The sequence below is a fragment of the Mirounga leonina genome, unplaced genomic scaffold, assembly GCF_011800145.1.
Source record: "Mirounga leonina isolate KUSES-001 unplaced genomic scaffold, KU_Mleo_1.0 Mir_53, whole genome shotgun sequence".
Taxonomy (NCBI): Eukaryota; Metazoa; Chordata; class Mammalia; order Carnivora; family Phocidae; genus Mirounga; species Mirounga leonina.
In genome coordinates this window covers 4,142,586-4,154,297 of record NW_023270807.1, presented here as the reverse complement: position 1 = coordinate 4,154,297, position 11,712 = coordinate 4,142,586, and positions in this window count along the sequence as shown.

Here is an 11,712-nt window from a genome sequence, read left to right as displayed (position 1 = left end):
GAGAGAGAGAGAGAGAGAGAGAGCTTGAGATGGGAGAGGGTCAGAGGGAGAAGCAGACTCCCCGCTGAGCAGGGAGCCCGATGTGGGACTTGATCCTGGGACTCCAGGATCATGACCTGAGCTGAAGGCAGTCGCTTAACCAACTGAGCCACCCAGGCACCCCGAGGGAGAGAGTCTTAAGCAGACTCTACGCTGAGTGCGGCGCCCACCTCGGGGCTCAATCTCACAACCCTGAGATCAGGACCTGAGCCAAAACCAAGAGTTGGACGCTTAACCGACTACACCACCCAGGCGCCCCCAGACCTTGCTTTTTTCACTTAATATATCTTGGAGATCATTCTATATCATATCTAAAGAATGCCCCAGGTTGTATTTTAGCTGAATGTTAGTCCACTTTAAGAAGAGACCTTAATTTATATTGCCAGGCCCCTACCAATGGACTTTCAGCATATGTATCTATGTACGTGTAAGTATGTATGTATGTATGTATGTATGTATGTATTTTTATGCAGCTTAATCTTAGACTGGTAGAAACTGGAAGGTCCAAATTCCCACCCTGCTTAGGAATTTGTTCAGAGCATCCTACTGCACTTGGGAGACACAGGTCGATGTCGCCTCCTCTGGGAAGCCCCACCTCCCTCTCCCTCCCATTACCCTTGCCCAGAGCTTTGCCAGGGCTCTAATTACATGTGACTATTTAGGCAAAGGCGTGATAACATCTACCTTTGTATCCTCTCATCCCGTCCCGTCCCAGCGCATAGTAGGTGCTCAACCGAGATGAACAGAATTGAAGTGACCACCCCTGAGAGGAAAATGCTCCAAATCCTGCTGCCCGATCCTTCTAAAGACAGAGATTCCACTTCCTCAAACGCCCATTCTGCCTTTGAGAGGCTGTATCAAATCCTCGGATGAAGCAAAGTCTGTCTACCCGTGACTTTTCCCTCAGGTTCTAGTGCATCTTCTTAGACAACATGGAAACTGAATCCCTTTTTCAGATATTTAAGATCTTTCTCCAAGGCAAATTCTCCCAATTCTTTATGGGTCCCGGTTCCAGATCCTTCCCCTTCTAGCTTTTTCTTCCATACACTTTTGGCTTTGTAATGTCACCTTAAAAAAAAAAAGGATTATTTATTTGAGACGGAGAGCGAGCGAGCTGGGGGAAGGGCAGAGGGAGAAGAAGAGAGAAACCTCAAGCTGACTCCCTGGGGAGGTTGGAGCTGGACGCAGGGCTCAATCCCACAACCCAGAGATCATGACCTGAACCGAAGTCAAGAGTCGGACTCTGAACCAACTGAGCCACCCACGCTTTTTTTTTTAAAGTAAGCTTCACACCCACCGTGGGGCTCAAACTCACGACCCCGAGATCAAGAGTCTCACGCTCCACAGACTGAGCCAGCCCGGCACCCCTGTCATATGACCCTTTTAATTTTTTTATTTTTTTATTTTATTTTATTTTTTTGTATTTATTTGCGAGAGAGAGAATGAGAGACAGAGAGCATGAAAGGGAGGAGGGTCAGAGGGAGAAGCAGACTCCCTGCCGAGCAGGGAGCCCGATGCGGGACTTGATCCTGGGACTCCAGGATCATGACCTGAGCCGAAGGCAGTCGCTTAACCGACTGAGCCACCCAGGTGCCCTCATATGACCCTTTCTAAAAGTGCTGTCTGACCACTACACACTTATCAGAATGGCTCAGATTCAAACACAGGCCCTAGCAAGTACTGGTGAGCATGTGGAGCAAATGGAACTCTCCAGCTGCCGGCGGGAAAGCTGGACAGGTACTTTGGCAAAGAGCTGGCAGGTTATTTAAAAAGTTCAAACATATCGCCTAGCCATTCAACTGCAAGATATTTAACCCAGGATAAATGAAAGCGTTTGTCCATTTAAGGACAAGTGTTCATAGCAGCTTTATTTGTAATAGCCAAGATCTGAAGACAACCTGAATGTCCATCAGCAGTGAATGGATAAACAGACGGGGGCACATCCATGCAACAGAACACTAGCCAGCGGGGCGCTGGGGTGGCTCAGTCGGTTAAGTGTCTGCCTTCGGCTCAGGGTCCTGGGATCGAGCCCCGCATCAGGCTCCCTGCTCAGTGAGGAGCCTGCTTCTCTCTCTGCCCCTCCTTCTGCCTCTCCCCCTGCTTGTGCATGCTCTCTCCCTCTCAAATAAATAATATCTTAAAAGAAAAACCTTAAAAAAAAAAAAGGAACACTAGGCAGCAAAACAAACAAAAGCCAAACGAAACCTATTGCTATACTTAACACTGATGAATCTCAAAATAATGATACTGAGTAAAAGAAGCCAGCTGAAAAGAAACAAGAGTCTATGCTGGGTGATCTCATTTGTACAACATTGTAAACAACGCAAACAAATCAATAGTGACCAGAAATACCTTAGCGGTTGCTGGGGGGCTGTGGAGGCAGGACGGATCAGAAGAAGCACAAAGGGCACAAGGAAACCGTGGGATGATGGTTTTACAGGTTATAAATATGGCAAAACTTCTCAAATTGTAGACTAAAGTCTACATGCACATGCAGTTTATTGTAGGTCAACAATCGCGCAAGAAAGCTGTTTAGAGAGACTGCTTTCTGGAACTGGCCACATCCTCTTGATGTCGCTGACTGGTGGGGAGCACAGCAGGATAGTTAGCTCCTTGAATGTGGTCACTACACTCATTGGTGGAGCCCGAGGTTATGTGATCTCTTTTAAGAGTTCTATCACTGTCCTTTAAGTTCAGCAGAAATGCCAAGATTTTGATGTCATGAACGTTTAACAAGCCAGGTCTCCTCTAGCTCTACTGTGAATTGTATCAAGGTCTCTTACCCCTTTCATGTTCATTCTGTTGGTGTAGTCGAGTAGGAGATGGCATGGTGTGGTGGAAAGAGTATGAACTTTGGGGTCAGATTCCTTTGACTGGAAGCTCAGGGTGGGTAAATTACTTAGCTTCTTTGAGTCTCGATTTCCTCATCTGTAAAGTGGGTCACTATTTTTTTCTTTTTAAGATTTTATTTATGGTGCACCTGAGTGGCTTAGTCGGTTAAGCGTCTGCCTTCAGTTCAGGTCATGATCCCGGGGTCCTGGGATTGAGCCATGGGGGGAGTCCGCTTCTCCCTCTCCTCCCAGCTTGTGCTCTCTCTTGCTATCTCTGTTGCTATCTCTCAAATAAATAAAATCTTTAAAAAATATATTTTATTTATTTATTTGAGAGAGAGAGCACAAGCAGGGGGGAGGGGCAGAGGGAGAGGGAGAAGCAGACTCCCTGCTGAGCAGGGAGACAGATGCAGGACCCCAAGATCATGACCTGAGCTGAAGTCAGAAGCTCAACCAACTGAATCACCCAGGAGCCCCAGTGGGCCCCTATTTCTGATCTCTTAGAGGTGTGACAATTAAATGATACATAAAGGAACTCAGCACAGTGCTTGGTCCATTGAAGTACTCAATAAAGAGAAGCTAATTTTATAGCTGCATCACTCCTTCCTGTCACAATATTTTGAAATCATTGTTCTGTGTATGTCAGACCTCTCATCTTAGAACATGCTGTCTGTATTTGGTTAGCAGACTACACACCTTTTTTGGAATTTCTTTTTTTTTTTAAGTTTTATTTAAGTAATCTCTACACCCAACGTGGGGCTCGAACTCACAACCCTGAGATCAAGAGTCGCACACCCTTCCAACGGAGCCAGCCAGGCGCCCCGGAATTTCTAATATAAACACTGAAATGAGCCAGGTCAAAAGCAATCCCATGGCACACCACCACTGAGTTTCCTCCAGATTGATCTGCATTCCTGGGGTTGAAAGCAATGAGTTTAGCCCTACATTTTTGAGTGCGACAGCTAATATGCTGGCTAATGTGGAAACAGTCAGAGGAGCGTGGCTTGAGAGTAAAAGTAGAGCACCAGCTGTGGAAAATAGAAAGGCAATTCCTCAAAAATTAGACAGAGAATTACCATATGATCCAACAGTCCCATTCCTGGGTATATACCCCAAAGAACTGAAGGCAGGGAATCAAGCACGTCATTGCACACCCATGTTCATAGCAACATTATTCACAATAGCCAAAAGGTTGGGAGCCACCTGTGTCTACTGACGGATGAATGGATAAAGAAAGTGTGGTCTATGCATACAACGGGATATTATTCATACTTGAACATGAAGTTCTGACACTTGCTACAACATGGACGAGCCTCGAAGACATGATGTCGAGTGACATAAATCTGACGCAAAAGGACAAATATATGATTCCAGTTAGAGGAGGTATGTGGATGGTGGTGATGGTTGCACAACGATGTGAGTGTACTTCATGCCACGGACGTGTATACTGGAAAATGGGTACAACGGTAAATTTTGTGTTGTGTATATTTTACCGTAATTAACCAACAAATAGAGCAGCAGGCTGTTCAGTGGTGGGAAGGGCTTGGCCGGCCGGACAGCTGAGTCAGGATGAGCTGGAGAGTAGGTTGGCCCCATCAGAACCCAGAGGAGATGGGAGAGGAGGCTCAGCATGCCCTGGTGAGCCTTGAAATCTAGGCTGAGAAAGTGGGATTTGAGATCCTCACTGAGCCACTGCTTGGGGTTCAGCCTTTGTCTCCTGTTTGGAATGAACAATTTCCTGGGGGTGGGGAAACCCAGAAACTTGATAGCTGGCTGATTAAGTGAGGATAGGTTTGCTAGTTAGCCTTTAGTCGTGGGTCGATGGTCAGAGTGAGGACAGGTGGTGCAGCGCACTGCATGGGTAAGGCTTGAGGAGGAAGGTGGGAGAGACCCCTCATTGTCCTAGGATTCTTACAACTCTGAGCTCATGATTTCTCCATTCGCTGTCTGTGTGAAGTGTTCTGTGCCCCAGTTTCCTCATCTGTAAACTGGATAATAGTGTCCTTGTGGAACAGGGATAAAATAAAAAAGGGACATGCTAGGTATTTGTCACTTTTTTATTCTATCTCCCCTGTCAAGGAGGAAGGCTGACCTATTGGGATGCTGTTTCAGGTGAAGTAGGCAGGGCAAAGCCCAGAGTAGGTGAAATTTCTTTAAATACAAAAGGGTGGGGGGGCCTGGCTGGCTCCATCAGTAGAGCATGCAACTCTTGCTCTCGGGATCGTGAGTTCACGCCCCACCTTGGGCTTAGAGCTAAGAAAGAAAGAGGAAGGAAGGAAGGAAGGAAAAGAGAGAGGGGAAGAGAGAAAGAAAGAAGGAAGGAAAGAGAGATGCCTGGGTGGCTCAGTTGGTTAAGCGTCTGCATTCAGCTCAGATCATGATCCCAGGGTCCTGGAATTGAGCCCCATGTCAGGCTCTCTGCTCAGCAGGGAGTCTGCTTGACCCTCTGCCCCTCCCTTCTGCTCATGCTCACTCTCTCTCTCAAATAAATAAATAAAATCTTAAAAAAAAAAAAAAGAAGAAGAAGAAGGAAGGAAGAGAAAGATGAAGTAGGAGGGAGGTAGACAGGCCATCAGAACCATACCTGGTTTGCGGGTGTGGGAGGAGAGGGCCAGGGCAGCGGGCTGAGCAGTGGGACTAGAGAAGCTAAGTCCCTCTGGTGATATATTTTCCCCCTTGTGCCATCTTGGGAGGTTTTCCGAGAAGACCCAAGCTGTGTTAGAATCCTGAGCTTTGGAATGCTGTCATAGATCTTGAGGTGACCCAATGCCTCTGGGCTCCATTTGCAAAATGTCCATCTCATTGTAGGGGCTCGACAAATGCTCCCAGTTATTACTCTGGAAGAAGACAGACCTGGCAGGTGGGTATCTCTGAAGAGCAGCCAGAAGGCTTTCCTGAGATACCAGGACTCTGGGCTAAGTTAAAGGAGTGTCATCTGTCTCTCGCTATAAAGCTGCACTGTCCACTATGGTGGCCACTAATCACATATAATATTTACATTTAAATTAAGGACATTTTTGGGGTGCCTGGGTGGCTCAGTCATTAAGCGTCTGCCTTGGGCTCAGGTCATGATCCCAGGGTCCTGGGATCGAGCCCCGCATCAGGCTCCCTGCTCAGCAGGAAGCCTGCTTCTCCCTCTCCCACTCCCCCTGCTTGGGTTCCCTTTCTCACTGTCTCTCTCTCTGTCAAATAAATAAAATAAAATCTAAAAAAATAAAAAAATAAAAAAAATAAATTAAGGACATTTTTAATTAAAATTTTAAAATTAAAACAGCAGGGGGGAGGGAGGGGCAGAGGGAGAGGGAGAGAAAATATATTTTTTTTTAATTTTAAAGGTTTTATTTATTTCTTTGAGAGAGAGAGCACGCGAGAACAAGCAGAGGGAGGGAGAGGGGCAAGCAGAATGTACACTGAGTGCAGAGCCCGATGTGGGGCTCATTCCCAGGACCCTGAGATCGTGACCCGAGCTGAAATCAAGAGTCAGAGGCTAACCCACTCAGCCACCCAGGTGCCCCAAGGGAGACAGAATCTTAAGCAGACTCTGTGCTGAGCACTGAATGTAGAGCACCACAGGGGGCTCGATTTCACGACCCTGAGATCATGATCTGAACCGAAACCAAGAGTTGGTCGCTTAACCGACTGTGTACCTAGGCGCCTCTAAAAAAAATTTTTTTTAAAGATTTTATTTATTGGGCACCTGGGTGGCTCGGTTGGTTAAGCGACTGCCTTCAGCTCAGGTCATGATCCTGGAGTCCCTGGATCGAGTCCCGCATTGGGCTCCCTGCTTGGCAGGGAGCCTGCTTCTCCCTCTGACTCTCCCCCCTCTCGTGCTCTCTCTCTCTCTCTCAAATAAATAAATAAAATCTTTAAAAAAGAATAAAAAAATAAAAGATTTTATTTACTTAAGAGAGAGAGAGGGCGCAAGTGGGGGGAGGGGCAGAAGGAGAGAGAAAATCCTAAGCTGACTCGGTGCCCAGAGCGGAGCCTGATGTGGGCCTAGATCCCAGGACTCTTGAGATCATGACCTGAGCCGAAACCAAGAGTCAGACGTTCAATCGACTGAACCACCCAGGTGCCCCCCCAAATACTTTTTTTTAATTAAAAATTCAGTTCCTGGGGCACCTGGGTGGGTGCCAGTTGAACATCTGACTCTTGGTTTCGGCTCAGGTCATGATCTCAGGGTCCTGGGATCGAGCCCCTCATCAGGCTCTGCGTTCAGCAGGAAGTCTGCTTGATATTCTCTCCCTCTTCCTTTGCCCCTCTCCCAGTTCCCTCTCTCTCTCTCAAATAAATAAATAGATCTTTAAAAAAAAATTTAAGTTCCTAAGTTGTACTTAGCCACACATTGAATGATGCTTCAATAGATAGTGGCTATCGAATGGGACAACAGAGGCATAGAATATATCCATCAGCACAGACTCTTCTATTGGGCTGTGTGCTCTAGGAAAAGGGGGGAAAGCTCAAGTGGGTCAGTTTGTTTGTTTATACTCTGACTTGTTCCTGAAAGGATCAGAGGTTGCTGAGGACAGTCTGAGGCCATCAGACCAGAGTCCTCTGGCTGGACATGGGTAGGTTGGCATATGGGCTGACCCTGGTCACAGTCACGAGTGGTACAGCAGACAGAAGCCGGGCCCCAGTGGAGCCAAGCTCCGACCTCGGGGGCCCAGTTAGGAAGTGGGAGGGAAAGCGGAGGTGGGCATGCTGTGGCAGTGAGTGTCAAAGGGCAAGGCCTTGAGCAGTCAGATATTGAGCAATGAGCAAGCTACAGGAAAGAAGGTACAGGAAAGCAGCTCATGCCTCTCAGCAATATATGCTTATCTGACCTGTTTAATCAAGGAGTCCCCTGTGCCCTTCTGTTCTCAGATACAAACTCCAAATTCCAGCTAATCAGATGCAATTAAAGGATATGGTTGGATGGGTGCAAGTTCTGACTTGCCGTACCTGTGGGTAGGATGCCAGGCCTGGACCTGGGCTCACCCCCCTCCCAGCTGGGGTGTTCGAGCAGCCTCACTGGAGGCAGTGGGGCTGGGAAATGTCCTCCTGGTGGGTGATATAAGTGGAGAGGCTCTCACCCAAGGGAGCCAGACCCTGAGTGCTTGCCTGTGGTACTTTCAAAGACACACTCTGGGGGTGCGTTCTTTTTTTTTTTTTTAAGATTTTATTTATTTATTTGACAGAGAGAGAGACACAGTGAGAGAGGGAACACAAGCAGAGGGAATGGGAGAGGGAGAAGCAGGCTTCCTGCTGAGCAGAGAGCCCGATGCGGGGCTCGATCCCAGAACCCTGGGATCATGACCTGAGCCGAAGGCAGACACTTAATGACTGAGCCCCCCAGGTGCCCCTGGGGATGGGTTCTTTTTGAGGGCACATCGAAGTTCTTTTTTTTAACTGTTTACTAAATTTGACTTTTGTGTTGAACTTGCTTCTTGGGGTTAAAGACAAGCCAAACATATATTAAGATGACATTAAGTTTTGTCGGGAAGTTCAAAAACATCATAGGGTGGGGTGAGGTGCTAAGGGGAGCAGCTCCTTGCTTAATTTGAGAGAATATATTCCCATCATCTATATTTTTCCTTTTACTTTGAGGTATAAGGGACTTACGGCAATGTGCAGTCAACTTTAAGGTTTCATGTACAGCTGGTGAATTCTTACATATGCATGTACCTGTGAAATCTCCTCCCAGATCAGGGTACAGAACATTTCCGGTGCACTAAAAGGTTCCCTCATGCTCCCTCCTGGTCCGTTCTCCTCCCCAGAGGTAATTGCAATTCTGATTTCTACCGCTGTCAGTTTGCTTTCCCTGTTCTTGAACTTCCTGTATATGGGATCATACCGTATCTATGCTCTGTGTCTGGCTCCTTTTACTTGTAAGCCCGTGAAGTTTTTTGGGGGGAAATTTCATAAAAACAGACTTACAATCCTTGACCTAAAACCACTGGGGCCTGATAGGTTTCAGAATTTTTTTTTTTTTTAAGATTTTATTTATTTGAGAGAGAGAGAGAGAGCACAAGAGCAGGGTGGGGGGCAGAGGGAGAAGCAGACTCCCCACCGAGCAGGGAGCCCGATGTGGGACTCGATCCCAGGACCCTGGGATCATGACCTGAGCCAAAGGCAGACCCTTAACTGACTGAGCCACCCAGGCGCCCCAAGAATTCAGAATTTTTCATAGTTTAGAGAGGTGCCATCATGGGTTCACTTACCCTGTGTGCTGGAAAACAGCCCCGGCAGGCTGTGGGACAGCGCCCAGTAAACACAGAAACAGTGCTGAGCGAAGTCCACGAATGTTCCCACACTAAGTGGTGGAAATAAAGGCTGTAAATAGCCTCACATTAGTTGAGGTCCGTTTTGCTGCCAAATGAGTTCACATCAGGTCAGGCTTTGTAGTAAAATGCCTTATGATAAAAAATGGCTTTATCGTACAGTTTGCAGCAGTTTGGGGATTTTGAAACTGAGAGTAAGGGATGGCGGACCTGTTCTCGACAAGCCATCGGCTCCAGGGAAGGCAAACTTACTGGGGAGCATGAGATTCTAGTGCTGATAGAAGGTGTCAGAAAGCAGCCGCCTCCACTGGAGTGTGTTCAAGCTGGGTCTGCCAGGACGGGCTCTCTCGGTCGGGCCGCCCAGGCGATCCGCACATGAACTTCTGACACTAAAGGCGGATCTTTGCCATGGGCTTGTGCACTTGGGCGTTCTTCTGGAAGCCCTATTTTTGCTTAGATTTTCAAAAGAGATCTGCTACACAAAAAAGGTTAAGAGCCCAGTTGGAGAGTGCCCTTGAGGGTCCAAGTAGTGCTTAGTCAGAGCCCCTCAGCTGTGGCCCGGGATTTCTAAGGGACAAGAGTCTGATGACAGACTCTCGGTGACTGTCGGGGGGCAAGAAGGGGCAAACATGGCAGAGGTTTAGGTGTGGAGAAGGAGCAGGAAGAGGAGAAGGACATAAAGATGCGTTAAGACCTGTTCCGCACCTGTGGGGCCTGTGGGGGGGCCATATTCCTCCTCTCTGATGAGCTCCCTGTTCATGTCTGCCCCCCTCCCCCTCTCCACCAAAGAAACATACACCAGGAGTGGCCTCGCCATGCAGACCTCAGGCCCCAAACCTTTTGGACTCTATCCCCCCACTTCCCATCAACACACCCAAGCCCTGAGTCCCATGTCAACAGAGCCCAAGGTAAAGGAAGGAAGGCATTCTTTGCTGAAAGCAGCTTGCAGGGGTCAAGGTGATGTGTTAATCGGAGGCGTGGAGTGGGGTGGCTGGGGCCTAGTTCTCCTCCACCACTTAGTTGTGTGACCTTGGACAAGTCTCCTGCTCAGAGTCTTCGTCTCCTCATCTGTGGAATAAACTACTCCCTACCTCACAGAGTGTTGTGAGGACCAACTGAAATAATATGGAGGAAGATGTCAATGGCAAGGCTTACAGGCATCTGGACTGCGCTTCTGACGTGCCCGCCGTACACCCACTCAAACACCGGAAGTAGCCGCTCCATTCCACCTGCAAGGCACCCACGGATGCTCCGCGGCTTCGTAGCCTAATGGGTGAGCCAGTAAAAGGCTCTCTGCATCCCGAATATGGTTTTACTCTGTGGTTGCAACAGCTCTTTGGAAAAGAGTAGTTGTTCACAGATGTTTGTTACAGTGTTACTTATAATAGTCCAAGAAAAGATTTTTCACTGTAATCCCCGAGGCCCAATGAGTGCTCAAGAAATGCGTTAAGTTCAAGACTTGCAGACCCCACTCCTCACATTCTCCAATGCCCCCTTCTGTGGTAGAGGGGTCAACCCCTTTGCTGTCCTGAGAGAGCTGAGGAAGGAATTCCACAGGGAGCCCGGAACCTGAGAGTTAAAAATGATCTTTCATGTGGGCTACAGTCCTACTTCTTGGAATGTTCCTGTATGACAAAGGGGGCGCACGAGGATGGTCATCACAGAATTATTTGGAATAGCAATACATCGAAAACAACCGTAATGCCCACCCACTGAGGGAGGCAGTGGATACATGCAATTGGCTTCAATGGAGCCAGATGAATAATGTTACAGAACAGCATTTCCTACATGACGTTCCACAGACAAGAGCCTCAAGAGGATCCCTCAAGGGATTTCATAGTGAAATATGCTTAGGAAATGCCGGTCTCCTCTTGATGATTCAGAATGCACATTAGTAAATTAAAGGTTCTGAGAAATCCTCCAGGAAGGAAGCCCATTTACAGTTGGCGTAAGTCAGTACATCCCAAACAGGTGGGGAAGGACTCTCCTATTAATAGCAAAATGGCTCTGGGGTTCTGTGGGACCAGTTGGGGAAGAGCGGAGTGAAAAATACAGGTTCTGAGAGTCTCTGCAGCGTGCCTGACACTAACAAACCTAGATACATATTTGTATTTGAAAAAAGTCCAGCGGTAGGCTCCCCAGAACTTTAATGGTGGTTGGGGTGGTGGAATGATAGATGGTTTTTATCTTTTTTTGGGGGGGGGGATTCATCTTTTAGCTTATTTGGGGTTTATGAAACTGCCTTTCATTACTGTGTATAACTTTCATACTTAGTAAAAAAAAAAAAAGAAAGAAAAAAGAAAAAAGCAAAAAGGAAGAAAGAAGAGAGAAAAACTTGCCGAGGATCCTGGGACAGCGGAAGGCGTGTCCCCGGCCCTGCGGCACCTAGAGTCGCCGGGCCTCCAGCTCCAGGAGAGGCCAGGTCCTTATTTAGGCAGGAGACATCCCAAGCTCGCATTCCAGTGGGAATCCTTCCCAGCGCATTCCTCTTCCAGCGCGGCCGCCGCGTCCAGCTGCAGCCCGGCTCCTCCCTCCCGGGGCCTCCCTCTGCTTTGGTAGCCGCCACCGGCCCAGGCCAGGCC